The sequence below is a fragment of the Crocodylus porosus genome, unplaced genomic scaffold (assembly GCF_001723895.1).
Source record: "Crocodylus porosus isolate Cpor-Errol unplaced genomic scaffold, CroPor_comp1, whole genome shotgun sequence".
NCBI classification, from domain to species: Eukaryota; Metazoa; Chordata; order Crocodylia; family Crocodylidae; genus Crocodylus; species Crocodylus porosus.
The window spans coordinates 2,375,413-2,380,890 of NW_017728920.1; the positions used below are offsets into that span (position 1 = coordinate 2,375,413).

Consider the following 5,478-nt stretch of genomic DNA (forward strand, 5'->3'; position numbering starts at 1 on the left):
ATGTGCTCTAATTGGAAACGAATGTTGTACTTATATCCCAGAAAATTCCCAAGATATTAACAAACACATTTTGTCAGCTGAACAGGCTTTTGAGCAGTGGAAAAGTCAGGAACGTGAACCCACTGTGGAAAATCACCACAGAAAATTGACCAGGGTATAAAAGTACACTGTTGCAGGGCTAAGTGCGCAAGATTTGAGACTATACAGTCTCCCTGTGCCTTTTAGTTGAGCTCAAATAAACTCTGTCTACTTCTCCCCCCAGTGTGTTTATTTGGCGCGACGCACACCGGGCAACGAACCCAATTGTTGCCTCCCTCGGGCACCTTGCGCCGGGAACATACTGATTTACGTGTTGCAAGGATTCTGGATGCCAATACGGGAACATTTAAAAGCTGAAATAAGGACTATACTGGCATTTATTAGCAAAAAAACAATCAAACAAACACTCAAACAAAAAATGTAGTTGAAAACTGGCTGAAGTGTAAAGGATAAAGAGACGTGTGTACAGTTTATATTAATGTAACACTGATGTGTGTGTGTGTGTATGTGTGTGTATTTTGTATTTTGATATGGGCAGGATGGCCTCTGTTGTTCTGACCATGTGCTCATCACATGGCAAGCTGGGGCCTGTATCTAGTGAAAATATGTAAACCCCTTGGCTTCATTGGCCAGAGGAAGCAGAGGATGCTTCAGGCAGATTGACTGGAAAAAAAGACTGAAATGTGGCCCTCCCTGATTATACAAGGCTTGGGTGTAGTGTCCAGTACTGAACAGAGTGCTCCAGGTAAAGCCTCTCCATTGCCTAATAGAGTGGAGAAATAATACTTGATGTTTACTCAGTGTTTCATATCTTCAAATGAAAGTGCAGATATTAACTAATAAAAACAACAAACCCTACAGTACTTTAGCCATAAAAGAAATAGAGGAGTGGTGCAACAGGCAGCTCCAGCAAGAACTCCAGCCTTGAGGCCAAGGCCTGCTAAGAACCTTAGGGAGGCTCCAGGGCAAGAACAGCTTAACAACTCATTAGGCTGAGTAGGAACTGATGGGCCATCTCCAGGGACAGTGCTCAGCTGACCAGAAGGGCTTGGCTAGATATAAACCCAAACCTTAACTTGGGTCAGGCAGTTTAGGGCTGTAGGGTAAGGAGCTAGCAGTTAGAGCTAGCTGCCAGGGTCTGGGGCTAGGGGAAACAAAGCCATTCCTTATGAAGGTGACAATGGTTATGGCCCTGAGGGGGCTGAGTTTGAGTTAGAACCTTATAGTTGACCCTTTGTGTGTTGTTTTTCTTTTCCTTATTTAAGCTTGTGCCTGGAGGACTGGCTTGTGGCTATCAGAGAGGTCTGGAGGCCATGGAGCAGGGTGCTAGGGATACTCTAGGTGTTTATAAATGTGCTCTAGGAGTGGGGAGGATCTGCTCTAACTAAAATGCCCTGAGTATCATGTGTAGCAGGGTCTCTGTGCTGAAAAATGGCATTTTGGGTGCTTTAACTAAAGCTTGTTGAACAGTGCATTGGAGCAGCCTTGCTGCATGTGTATAGGTAGTGTCTGTTCTTGGGAGTCCAGCTGTGGTCAGAGATATGTGGGGCTGAGACCCCAGAACCCCAAGTCTGAGGCAGTGGACCTGAGCTGAGGAGCCTCACTCAGATTACAATGGCAGAGGCTGAGAAGGCTGAATCCCAGACAAGGGATTGGGGCTGAGGGGCCAGTGCCTATTTGGGACCAAAAAGTTCTCCTGCAAGGGGCAAATGAGAGTCATCTGTGAGGCATAGGCATGACTATGGGGGCAGCTGAAGGTTGTGATTCTAGCCCCTAAAGAAACTAAGACACTCATAAAGTGGATACACCTGTGAAGTGAGGGCAGAACAGTAAACAGCACTAAGGATTAGGCCACCCTAGCTTCTATGGGAAGTCTTCCTTTCATATATGCAACATGAAGCAGGTGAAAGAAAGGAGGCAGAGGAGGCCGGGGAACTTTGACAGGCTAGTCTGTCTGCTAAGAGCACCAGAGTCCAGGGATGGCAAAATACCCAAACCTGTCACAGACATAATAACATGAAGTTCTTTAGATTGGAGAATTAAAACTAAGAAAATAATGGGCACTTTATGTTGCTGTGGAGTTATCAGTTATTTAAAATAAATAAAAATAAGTTATTCATTTGTTTACTCATTATTAAATGAGGATGTAGAGTTATAAATACTAATAATTATGGAATTGGAGACTGAAAGTAGGCTAAGTAAAGAGTTTAAAAGTCAAGTACTGAATAGTAATGGACTGTATTTTCAGAAATCAAATAATTTCACTCTACCATTAATGTTTATTTAAGGAGATTGGAAAAGGGTTGCTATAATGGCAAACAAAAGAGCCAAAATTACTCTAATGTTTAAGCACATCCTTTGACAAAGAATGGAACCACAAAGAGAACCTCCATGAAGAGCCTTTCTCATTCCTGTATCTGGAGAATGAAGAGACTGCTTCTTCCTGGCATCCCCAAAAATGGAATGGGAAATAGATGTGTAGGAATGCTCGTATAAATCAGCATAAATCCAGGCACTTGCCAAGCTATTCTTGCCTCTCTTTGCTGAGATTTACACAATAGCATTCACAAGACATGGAAAAATATGGCTCAGTGTTCAACAGCTAGACAAAACTGATTCAGCTTTGTGTATAAGGTTTAATTTGGAACAACATGTTCCTGGTCCATAAAAGTACTTAACCATTCATTTAACTTCATTGGGCCTACCTACGTGCTTAATGTTAAGTATGTGCTGTAATGCTTTGCTTGGTCAGAAAGATAGGAACTATGGGACTCGGAAATGAATGAAGGGAAAATGAGGGTACTTATACCACCACAAAATCATTCTGCTGGAAGAGGCTGGGGAAAAGGTACAGGTGGCAAACGCGCATATCACATTCATAGAGAAGGGAGCCATTTAAAGGCTTTTAGAACTCTGCATTTCATGATATATTTGCATGCTCTTAACCTTAGTCTAATTTCATTTTGTAGATGCCATATGTGAGGTCTTTTCATAATTACCATCTGCAGAAGGAAAGGGAATTGAGACAAACATTTGCACAGTTGCAAGCATTAGGAAAATGTGGTTCTTATAAAAACTCATAACTACACTTGTGAATGCTTCATCTACAATAGAAGGACCAAATTCTAATCTCATGCCTCACACTCAGCAACAGATTTTTCTTAGGTATGGTGGGATGCTCATGCCATGCCTGGGATTAGAAGTTGTCCCAAAAATGGATTGTGCAGATATAAAAGAACAAATGATGAGGAAAATTACATTTTACTGAGTCCTTTTTCCCCTCCTCATACTTCCTTCTTGATATTTAGGTTTTGTCATAGTTCTTAATCTTTGTAATTCATTAGAAAAGATGACAATGAAGAGGAGATTGGTGGCAAGTAAAAAAGACCTCTTCCTCCTCCATAACTGCAACATTTTAATTAGGGCTCATAATCAGTAGCATCTGGATAAGGCAACCAACACAGTCTCCAGACTGTGGAATAAGCTGCCTCCAGAAGTGGTGCAATCACCTACCCTGGAAATCTTCAAAAGGAGACTAGACAGTCACCTTGATGGGGTCACCTGACCCCCAGTTACCTTTCTTGCTTTGTGCAGGGGGCTGGACCTGATGATCTTCTGAGGTCCCTTTTGATCTTACAATCTATGAATTTATGAATCAATTGTACACTACAGCTAGCAAATTACTGCTATGATAACCAAGCCAAATGACTTGGGATATGTTTAATTTGCAAACATGGCAATAACTGCTGTAGGTTAGAGATATGCATGTTAACTTTAAGATAGCTAATTCAGGTAATGGTAACAGTTCATACAGTCCCATGTGTAGTCAGTTCTGTCTATTTTACTCTTGCAAGACTAATTCTTATGCAATATTTATTCTTTTGGTTTTTTTCAGCTCAGGGGTTTTAGAATCCTATTTTCTTGTGTCTAGTGGCTTTGATTTGTTTTTGTATTTTTTGAGAGAGAAAGAGGATGGTATTTAGATCCAAGCTACAATCACTCTTGGGAAACCATCTGTGCAGCTTTAATTTGTGTGCAAAATCATGGCTCACCACAGCATGCCAGTTATAAGATGTTAAGGTTATAGCCTACACTCCTCAAATCCATGACTAATCGTCAAGCAGGAATATGTACAACTGCTATGGAAAGCAAAGATTCATGATTTAGTCCCACTGTAACCAAGCACATATACATCCCAAAAATGAGTTGTGAGAATTACTGATTCTTGTCACTTCAATTATCCCAAGTCTGAGGTTGCACATGTTACTTGACTTGTACATAGGAAAATATATAAAGGAGGCATAGATACATTTTCAGGACCAGCTAGATATAGGGATCTACTTAAATTGTAGTGAGAAGAAGAGATTTTTGTGGGCTTCTTGCAGTATGCAGAGCCAAATTTACAGTCTTTTTGTGATGAGCTGTCCCCACAGCCACTGATTAGCTAAGGGGCCCAAGCAGCCCCACCCATTGCTACTGATTGACTGAGAGGCCAATCACTCATCTTCAGACTGTAGCACTGCTGCAGCGTCATATCTGGCTTTTCAAAGTTTGGTTCTGAAAGCCCTTTGCTTTCCTGCTTGGCACCTTCACTGAGTCTATGCCACTAGCTTGGCATCTCAGCAGCACTCTCTCAAACCACATATTTAGACTATAGGGATTGCCACACTTTCTTTGTGTTCTGATAAACTTATTTTTTTCAGGCAAATTCCATGCAAAAAAATCACACAAAACACCATTTTTCACAGTGATCATGGAAACTACCATTTTTTTCAGTTTCCACAAAAATAGCAAAACTGTAATCTAGGTGGACCTCTAGTTATACATTCCCCCCTGCCTCCCAGATAATTTTATACCATATTTGAGGTACATGAGTGTAGGGCTGGGCTGTACAGTGTGAGTTTGGTCCTTTTTACATGAGTGTAAATGTGCATACAGGGCCTTGGGCCTGTCTCTGATATTTGAGAAAACATTTCCAAAACATTTCACTGAACAAACATGCTATTTGTTTAAAAAAAATAATTTTTCTAGCAGACATTAGCACTGACTCTATTTTAAGTCATAATTTCAAGAGATAAGGGATGAATTGAGGATAAGGCACCTTGAGGGTTAGACATTCACTGTTTTTGGGGGGCAACAATTTGGACTTAGGTGCTTAAAATGTTGGGGGGAGGTTTGGGGGGAAGGGGTTGGTTCTAAATTAATACTGAAGTCATAAATAAAACAATGAACATCTCTAAGTTTGTGTATGGTTTTGTGGAAACTGTAGTGCTCTTTTGACTTCCAGAGGTATTCTGGGAACAAGGAAAGTTAGAGGACCTATCCCATCCAAATAAAATTTTCAAGAAAATAAGTTCAAGTAATTTTTTATAGCAAATTTAATAATAAAGTACATATTAGACAGGTAAGGCATATGAGACAAATGATTTAAAATGATAA

The 5,478-nt window shown here is 40.6% G+C and overlaps 1 long non-coding RNA gene across 1 annotated transcript in view; it reads left to right on the plus strand.

Moving 5' to 3' along the window:
• The window catches only part of LOC109312442, a 16,616-nt gene extending 14,923 nt beyond the window's left edge, over window positions 1-1,693 (plus strand). Inside the window, exon 3 of the long non-coding RNA XR_002101816.1 lies at window positions 1,684-1,693. This is a non-coding gene — a long non-coding RNA (uncharacterized LOC109312442). The remainder of the gene's footprint in view (window positions 1-1,683) is intronic.
• The last annotated feature ends 3,785 nt before the right edge of the window (window positions 1,694-5,478 follow it).